The sequence below is a fragment of the Macrotis lagotis genome, chromosome 1 (assembly GCF_037893015.1).
Source record: "Macrotis lagotis isolate mMagLag1 chromosome 1, bilby.v1.9.chrom.fasta, whole genome shotgun sequence".
Taxonomy (NCBI): domain Eukaryota; kingdom Metazoa; phylum Chordata; class Mammalia; order Peramelemorphia; family Peramelidae; genus Macrotis; species Macrotis lagotis.
In genome coordinates this window covers 32,700,589-32,710,739 of record NC_133658.1, presented here as the reverse complement: position 1 = coordinate 32,710,739, position 10,151 = coordinate 32,700,589, and the positions used below count along the sequence as shown (strand labels likewise).

General features: G+C 34.0%; 1 pseudogene; it reads left to right on the top strand.

Annotated features, from left to right (window-relative positions):
• Positions 1 to 391: 391 nt before the first annotated feature.
• Positions 392 to 1,637, top strand: LOC141513014 (heterogeneous nuclear ribonucleoprotein H2-like; annotated as a pseudogene).
• Positions 1,638 to 10,151: the final 8,514 nt, after the last annotated feature.

Below are 10,151 nucleotides of genomic sequence, written 5' to 3'. Positions count from 1 at the left end.
CTGACTCCAGGGCCAGTGCTTTATCCACTATGCCACCTAGCTGCCCTGTGAAATTTAATTCTTAAAAATTAAAAGTATTTTGGGCAGTTAGGTGGCACAGTGGATAGAGCATTGGCCCTGGAGTCAGGAGTTCCCAAGTTCAAATCCAACATCAGATAATTAATAATTGCCTAGTTGTGAGACCTTGGGTAAGTCATTTAATCCCATTGCCTAAAATAAAAAGAATTCAAAAAATTAAAAGCATTTATTCATAACCACATCAAAATCAAAGATCCCATTGCTGCCATTGACTGAAAGAGCTAAGCTCTGAAGATGTAACAGATTTGGTAATGGTCCAGGGTTATCTTAGTCCCCTTGGCCAGTGAAGTCCAATGCTTCCTCTTGAAATTGCCAAATTAAAAATAGGGTACTAAATATTTGTTTCATCTGCACTTAAGAAGGCAGACCAAGCTGAAAAGCATTTGTTGAACTTGAACCAGAAGATGAAGGCAAGTTGGCACTGAAAAGAAAGTCAGAGAAACTATGGGACATAGAAATATTGAGGCAGTCAAGTCAAACAATGTTGAAATGGATTGGGTATTGAAGTATAATGATCCAAACAGTCTCAGAGCTGCCAATGATAGCTTTGTGCACCTTTAGGACTCTCATTTGGCTATAGAAAGGAAGAAATTGTTCAGTTTTTCTCAGGGTTGGAAATTGTGCCAAATTGGGTAGCATTGCCTTCCAATAGGATAACATGAACTTCCAGGGGAGGAGTATGGAGGCTTTTGTGCCGTTTTCTCCACAAAGAGCTGAAAAGGCACTAAAGCAACACAAGGAAAGAATATGACACAGGTGCATTGAAATCTTCAAAAGCAGTTGGGCAGAAATTTATACTCATTATGAACCTCCCTGGAAGCTAATGGCGATGTGATTGTCAGTCCTTATATAGACAGGACTAAAAAACAACATTCAGAGGAGCTGAGTTTGAAAGAATGAGGTGAGGGGTCTATGGTGGAGGGTATGGAGGCAATGATGACTACAATGGTTATAATCATGGATATGACTTTGAGATGGATAGATTTGGAAGCGATATCAATTACTGTTTTTTTAGGAATGTCTGATCATAGATATGGAGATGGTGGGTTCACTTTTCAGAGTACGATAACACATGTAAGGATTACCTTAGAAAGCTTTTCCCATCACTCATCACTGAGTACACTTGGAAATTGCATCAGATGGCAGAATGACTGGCGAAGGAGATGTTGAATTTGCTTCTCATGAAGATGCTGTGGCAGCTATTTTAAAAGACAAAGCAAATATGCAGCAAAGATACATAGAACTCTTCATGAATTCTATAGTAGGAGTAAGCAGTGGTGCTCATGATAGCCAAATAATGAGAGGTATGGGTTTGTCAAATAAGTTCATTTACTATGGTTTGGCTAACCAGCGGATGAGTGGGAATTAGAGGAGACTATTTTGGTCAAAGCAGGATGAGTTTTACAGAAAAACTCCAGTGATATTTAATTGAACATAGGATAAGAAGTCTAGGAGTGATAAAAAGTTTTTATGGGAGTGGAAGCTTTGCATATATGGGAGTAAACAGAATGGGAAGGATATCTGGCATGTCCAGTATGAGCAGTGAATGGGGAATATGATCCTGATAACTGACTCTTGGTCAACATTAAAAAAGCCAAACAATAGAAGTTCAGGATTTATACTTACTCTAAGTGAAATCAGGATTGTTTTTAAAACTTCCATTCAGTATTGAGAAAACAAAATTGATTCTATTCTATAATTGAGACTATTCTGTATAACTGCCAAAAATTTGTATTGTTTCCAAAGTCAAGTTTCTTTCTATCTGAGTTAATTTCAGAAGTTCATGAGTTCAGAAGATCAGATTTTCTCTGAGTTGAATTTAAAAGTTGAGTTACCTTATAAATCACTTTAATTTAAAAAAAATGTATTATCTCCATAACACTAGCTTGCCTTGTATAATTAGAAGAAATCTATTATCTATATACAATTAACTTTTTTCACAACTGTACTATATCAATCAAAATATCCTGGATGGAAGGAGAAGTTTTTGCTAGTCTATACTCCCAATTTCCAGTCAATAATATTGTCCCTCTGGCCTATGATGTTCCAAACTTTGCAACCAGTCATATTGTCTTTATCTATGATGCTACAGGCTTTGTAACTAGTCATATTGGATTCCCCATCTATGATGCTACCGTCTTGTTTTTGGATGCTCCTTTTATATGTAAAAATGATTTCTGAAATGGTAAATGATTAAAGTTGGAGGAGATATGGGAACAGTGGGATAGTAATGCTCCCTTGGTAGAGTTGTAAACTGGTCCTATCATTTTGGAGAGCAATTTGGAATTATGATCAAAGGACTATAAAATTGTACAAAACCTTTGATCCAGCAATACCAAAACTAAACCAGTGAGATCCTTAAAAAGGCATCTTTGTGCAGCGGCTAGGTGGCACAATAGATAGAGCACTGGCCCTGGAGTCAGGAGGACCTGAGTTCAAATCTGACCTCAGACACTTAATAATTACCTAGTTGTGTGGTCTTGGGCAAGCCACTTAACCCCACTGCCTTGCAAAAATCTTAAAAAAAGTATCTTTTTGTTGTGCCAAAGAATTAGAAACTAAGGAGTTCCTCATCAATTGGGGAATGGCTGAATAAATTGTGGTATATGAATGTAAGAGAATATTCATTCTAGTCAAGTTAGGAGACAGAAAGGAAACACACAGATAAGATAGAATCTTCATTCCAAAACTACAGAAATTCATGGCACCATAAAATAGAAATATATTTGTGACTGAAATTTAAGTTGTATACTGTGAATTTACAAAATGTGGTTTGATTGTTTTTATAAATTGTGAAATGTTTTAATGAGTTTTGAGGTAACTTTTAATAGTTTGCTTGAAGTACAAATGAGAATAGAACTGTGGAACTTGTCCAGTAACAGCATTTAGATCTATTTTCATCCTGTCCCTGAAAAATGAAAGATTTATTGTTTTGTGAAAGGGGAAAGGTAATTTTACGAGAAAAGGAGATTGTAGCTAATTTCAAAGCAGTATCAGTGAAATTCCAAAGGGAAAAAAACACAGCAACTAAATTGCTCCTGGTTCATGAAATGAGAAAAGCTTATGTAAACCAGGGAATAACTAAAAGATAAATAAATTCTGTTAAAACACTCCAGGGCCAGAGTCAAGATGGTGGAGAAAAGGCAACAACTCACTTGAGCTGTCCCCCAAATCCTTCTGAACACTTTTAATTATTGCCATAATACAATTCCTGAAGCAATAGAACTAACAAAAGGATGGAATGAAATAAATTTTCCAGCCAAAGGCAATATAGGAACTAAGTAGGAAAGGTTTGTCATACCTGGTGGGAACAGACTACAACCCAGCACAGGCCATGCCAGAAAAATCCATGTCAGCACAAGCTCAGTCTCAAAAAACCAGGATCAAGCCTTGGCAGTCACTGAATCATTATTATCAGCTGCTGCTTCCAGAGTACTCCGTTCACAGATGGTAAGGGGTTGAATAACTCTTTGGAATAAGATTATGGAATCTCTTTGCTACCACTAAAGTAGAATGCTGTTGTTTTACGCATTTATGGATGGAGTTCTCTATACTAGGTAGAAGTCCCTGGGTGAGTAGGAACACTATCAGAGCTTGTGGCTGCAGTGGAATGGGGGAACACTGCTCATAGTATCTTGGCAGAAAAGAGTGCTGGTGGTCACTCACAGAAGAGAGCACAAGTCAGAAGAGGAGTAAACATGTCTTTTTTTAGTTCATATCACCTTAGAAGAACTGTAACTCATTGGTCCCCAGAAGTATCTCTGAAAACAGATGCACAAAACCTTTTTAAGCTTGAGACAGTGCACCATCCACCCTGGAAGCAGATCCTTACTTAATCAAAGAGTTAAAAGTTAAAAAAAAATAGGCTGGAAAAATGAAAAAACAACAGAAAAAAATTCTGACCCCAGAAAACTACTATGATGACAAGGAATAACAAAATGCACACTATTATGGCAGTAATTAAATAACAAAGTCAAAATGCCTACATCCAAAGCCTTCAAGAAAAGTATGAATTGATCTCAGGCTGTGGAAAAGCTCAAAAAGGATTTTGTAAGTCAGGTAATAGAGATAGAGGAAAAATTGGGAAGAGAAATGGAAGTACAAGAAAATCATGAAAAATGAGTCAGCAGTAAAGGGGATGCAAAAACTACTGAAGAAAATAACACTTTAAAAGCAGATTAGGTTAAATGAATTAAAAGAGGTACAAAAAGCCAGTGAGAAGAAAAATGCCTTAAAAAGCAGAATTGAGCAAAATGGAAAAAGAGGTATATAATTCATTGAAAAATAGAACCTTCTTTAAAAGAAGAATTGACCAAATGGAAAAGGAAGAACAAAATTTCATTAAAGAAATAATTCTTTAAAAATTTGAATTGAGCAAATAGAAGGTAGGGAATTCATGAGAAATCAAGAAATGATAAAACAGAACCAATGGAATGGAAAAAAAGGAGATAATGTTAAATATCTCATTTGAAACATAATTGATCTGGAAAAATAGATTTAGAAGAGCTAATTTAAAAACTACTGGATTTATGAAAACCAAGACTGAAAAAAAAGAACCTAGATATCATCTTTCAAGGGATTAGCAAAGAAACCACCCTGATAGTCTAGAACTAGAGGATGAAATAGAAATTGAAGGAACCCCTCTATCCTATCACCAAAAAGATTACTAAAATGAAACCTTCCAGGAATATTATAGCCAAATTCTGGAACTCCCAGGTCAAGGAAAAAATGTTCCAAGGAGTCAAAAAGAAACAATTCATATGTCAGGGAATCTCAGTCAGGATAACACTATGCATGCCATTATCTGTCTGAAGATCACCTGATAAGATATCAGATATGGAGGTCCTTTCTCAAGCTTAACTATGTTCCATTTCAACATTACTACAGAGAGTGCAACTACAATGGACTGCACACGTTAGAATGCTGAATGGATGCTTGCCAAAAAACTCACTATTTTATGGAGAACTCACACAAGGCAAGTGCTCACAAAGGGGCCAGAGAGGTAATACCAAGACACCCTGTAAGTCTCATTGAAGAGAGAAAAATTGATTATACAACATGGGAGACACTGCCGCAGGACCCCCCAGCATGGTGTACCCTCATCAGTGAGGGTGCTGCGCTCTATGAAGAAGGCACAATTGAAGCAGCTCAAAGAAAACATGACTTGCATAAGTTAGAGTACCCACTCCAGGTGTTCACATGGACTATTTGTGCCTGAGCTGTGGTAGAGCATTCTGAGCTCCTATTGGTCTTATCAGCCACAGTCAGATACCCTATAGTTTGTCTCAAACATAGTGGTATCATTTTGGTCTTCTTTGACAGTGAGGGATAAGAACCAACCAGTTATTCGTAGCAATAAAATGATCAAAGACAACTCTGAAGTAGTTATGTTGAAAAATGTTAACCATCCCCAGAGAAAGAATTGATGAAACACATTTTTAACTTTATTTTTCTTGAATTTGTTTATGTTTTCTTTCAAAATATGACTAGTATGGAAATATTTTGCAGGGTTACATTAATATCACTTGCTTGTGTTCTTAATGGAGGAGGATGGAAAGAAAGAAGAGAGAGAGAGAAGGTAGAACTCAAAAATTTAAAAACAAATGTTAAAAATTGTTTCTACATGTAATGGGAAAAATAAAATACTAGATACTTTTTAAAAAAAGAATATCTAACTTGATACTCTGGAGTTTTGTAAATTAACATTAAGTAAAAATCAATTTAAAAAGAAACTTTTGAATTTGTGTATTTTGAAATTAGAAATTTTATTGTAAATCATATTAAACTTTCAGATTCAAATATGAATGTTAATTGGGGTTGATTTCAAATGTCTTGTCAAGATGAAGATGAAGCTCCTACCCATTTTTATAATAAATTGTAGACAAGATTTGTGGTTAGATCCACTCAAACTATATGCTGCAGAAATTATTAACTGTATTTTTGTTATTCTGTCCTTGTCAAGAAATAAGTGATACATCCATATTCTGCTCTAGTTGTCATGAGAAAGGTACAGTCAAACTTAAAATCATCACCATATGTGAATATACTTAATACAATGACTGGCTTGGGTTAACTATTGCTTACTATAATTATTTCTTTAATTGAATATAAATGCCCCATACTGGGTAACTTTTTATAGGATTTTATTTTATTTTATTTTTTTAGCAAGGCAATGGATTAAGTGACTTGCCTAAGATCACACAGCTAGGTAATTATTATTAAGTGTATGAAGTCACATTTGAACTCAGGTCCTCATGTTTCCAGGAGTGGTATCCTATCCACTGTGCCACCTAACTGCCCTGATATTGTAAAATGCAAAAAAAAAATGATTAATGGATGATTTTTCTTATTTAAGATAATTTAGAAATATATTCAACTAAATTGTCATCTGGCTGATAACAGGTCTTGTTTTATGTTGTATTATTGTGTTTCTAAATTTTCTTTTATTGTAATTTTGGGAAATTATTTTATAAGAAATACTATTTTAAAGGATGATGCAATTATATCCCTGGAAAATTTAACTTCTTTTGATGGTTGGTTGGTTCTTGTCCTTCGTTATTGAAGATGACCAAAATGACAACACTATGCTAACTTCTTTTGATAAGGATACTGCAAAATTATTAATTAGGTTTTTAGAAACTATTGCCATAATGTGAAAATTTATAAAGTACTTAATTAGATACATTTTAAAAGAGAAAAATAAAAATTGCTTATTTGATGAGAAAAAAGAGAGGGCACGAGGACACTATAAAATCCTATTTATAAGTTTGACAGTTTCTTGGGACCCTTTATTTGGGCAAGATTATAAAATCTTGTGAAAGAAATTGTGCATTAGTTTACTAAGAAACTGGGACCCTTTTTTCCATTTTAGAAACATTATTTGACAAAGGGAAGGAGAAGACTTGCAAATCTGTTTATTATATAGAAGTATTTTATGTAATGATTTGCAATTACAAAAATTATGAAGTTATAGTTACAGCAGAATATTGAAATTATATCCTGGGATAACCTAATCCCAACAGACTCCCATATTAAAAATGTAATTTTATTTGGGGGAATTGATATATAATATCTTAAGAGATAGCCAACTCTTAATCTGGAAGTATACTATAGCCAGTATTTTCCTTTGAACTAGCATATATTCATTATCTATAAGGAATTCCAGAACATAATTATGTTATTGATTTCTACTGAGTGATTTTTACCATGATGAGTTTAATTTCAAGAAGAATGAAAAGGATGTTGAGTGAGTTGGGTTTTTTTTTTAATAAAAAGCTGGTAAACTTTTATTGTTAGTTATTATGGCAACAATGTTAGAGTAAGAGTTACTGTATCTATCCCTTGGCTATTATTAATCAAACTTGCTATTTGAAGTAAAATTTGCATTTTGGATTCAGGTATATATCACCGAGATATCATTAAAACAATAATTTACCATTCAAGGGAAATGTCACAAGCTGTTCAAAAGGAGTGTGATACAAAGACTGCAATAGGTGGAACAAAGTTGAGGGATTGACCTTGGCATAGTTGAAGATATAATCTTCTTGGCTCAGTTTCCTCATTGTGTTATTTCCCTTTTGAGCAGAACTACTTCTCTACTTGATTATCCCTGAGCCTGTGCATTATGCCCTGTGAAAAATGTGGATCTTTGCTATATGATTGACTGTTCCAGATAGTAACTATAGTTCTTAGAGAAAATCTTATAGAACTAAGGATGCTATGTCCTAGCATACTATGTTGTCATTCTGTGCCCTTAGGCATAGGCTTAAAGGGCCAGTCTTGATGCTGTCAAAACTGTGTACTTGCTTCTCCCTTCTTAGTAAATCTTTTTTACCCATGGCAGGTAGAGTTGTATTTTATTTAAATATAATGACTCATTCTGATACAATATTTTAACATTTCCAAGTTACTATCATAAGATGCAAATATGAAAGATCTACCACCTTCAATCTTAATTGGAAGGAAATTTTATACCCTAATCAACTGAGGTCTTGGGCCTTATTAGGTCCTTGAAATAGGTTCTTCTTTCAGGATGCGTTGGATGATGTTCTCCTAAGGGAGAAATTAAGACAATGATGCAAACATTTTCTAATTTAAGTGAAGTAGTAAACCTAGAGAAACCGGAATATCTTTATAAATAATTGACTTCTAAATGTTTCTAATAAGAAATTCAGTCTCTGAGTATGTTTTGGTAATAAGTTTTCAAAAAAATGGGGTTAAGGATTTTACATATAAAATTGCACTGATAATTGTGAAAAGAGTGAAGTAAGTTTCCTGTTTCAAATATGTCTTTGATGATTTTAAGAGAAAGAAGGACCCATTTTAAGAATCAGAACTTCATAGATTCTTTTTTAAGAGGCCTCCTTTCAGTTTATTGTTGACAGTTTCTATATCAGGTACAAGATTTGGATAAAGCCAGAAACAGCAAGTGGCATGTAAAAATGGAAATTCTCTGAAGTTTCAGATGAATTATGGGCTCCTAATTTGATGTCCTTCTTATAGCTTTGTTTTTAATAAGATCAGGAACACAAGGCTCGAATTAGTTTTCAAAACCAAACCTAGGAGAATGTACTAAGTGAACAGCAACCAACAACAACTAAATTGTATTGATTCTGTTTCTGTCAAATTTTAGCAGAATTACCTAGGAAGATATATGTATGACTTGGAAACAGAGAAGCAAATTGTCAAATGGGAGCTCTGTTTGGGGCTGCCTTAGGAATGAAATCAATTCCAAAATGTCCAAGAGAAGTCTCAAAATGCAACATGATAAGCTCTAAATGGGAACTGAGAATGGGTTATTAAGATGTTATTTAATATTTATTAATATTTAATAACAATTAATAAAGTAACACCATTGTGTTACTTTAGACTTTTGTTCATGGTGTTTATGCTTGCTGAGTTTTCTTGGTTACCTTGATGACATGAAATTCTCCCCTGGCAAATTAGTTCAAGGTGATTCTTTAAGTAATGTGAATTTCTCACTTGAAATTGGGAAGTTAACTCGGGTCACAAAGGAATCCATCTCCTCTCTCCAAGGTGAGGTAGATTTTTTATAGTTAAAACAATTTTTTTTACAAAATCACACAATTCTAGTCTGCACTAGGATAAATAAATTTTATTTTATATTAATGAATCAAGAGAAATTGTGAGAAGCCTACATAAGATCCAATAAATTATGGCAGAAATATAATTATCTTCCCTGGTGACCCTTGATGGCATTCTTCTTCTTGGTTCACTTGGTGGCAAGATTTGCCATTGTTGGTAAATGAGCCCTTATTGCCTTGTGTCTCATTTTTTTAAATTTTTGTCTTAGTTACTATGTTAAAAACCTATTTTAAACTGTGAGAAAAGCTTATGACTACATATTCCTGACATTGATTATATTTTAAATCTTATAGAATTAGCTTCTAGATAAGCAATCCACGGGAGACATATTGCCCATTGATCAAAGGGAGGAGCTGAGAAAAGCAAATTGGTTCTATTTTGTAATTCTATTCTGTATGACTGCTAGCATGTTGTATAGCTGCCAAAATCAAGTTTCTCTCTCTTTGAGTTAAGTTCAGAAGTTAATGAGTTCAGAAGATCTGAGTTAAGTTTAAAGGTTCAGTTTCCCAATAAATCACTTTAATTAAAAGAAAACCTATTATCTTTATACCACAAGTTGTCCCTCTACAATTAGAAGAGATATGTTATCTATATACATTAGTTATTGTTGCAGGTAGAACAAATCAATCAGAATTTTCTAGGTGAAAGGCAGGGTTTCTGCTAGTCCACATTCATGATTTTCAGCCTATTATATTATTCCCTATATCTATGATGCTTCAATCTTTGTAAACAGTTATATTGTCTTATTCAGCTACAATTTTGATACTTTATTTTAATTTTGGGATGCTCCTCCTTTTGCCTATAAAATTATTTTTCTGCTTCAATTAGAGTCTTTACTTGTTGAGGAGATAAAAACCTCTTATTGATAACTATTGGCCTTTCCAATAAATTGAACATTCTTGGAATTTTGTCCCCCAGTTTGCCTTAATTTTAGTTCCAAGACTCATCTGGGGTGTAATCATCAGGAA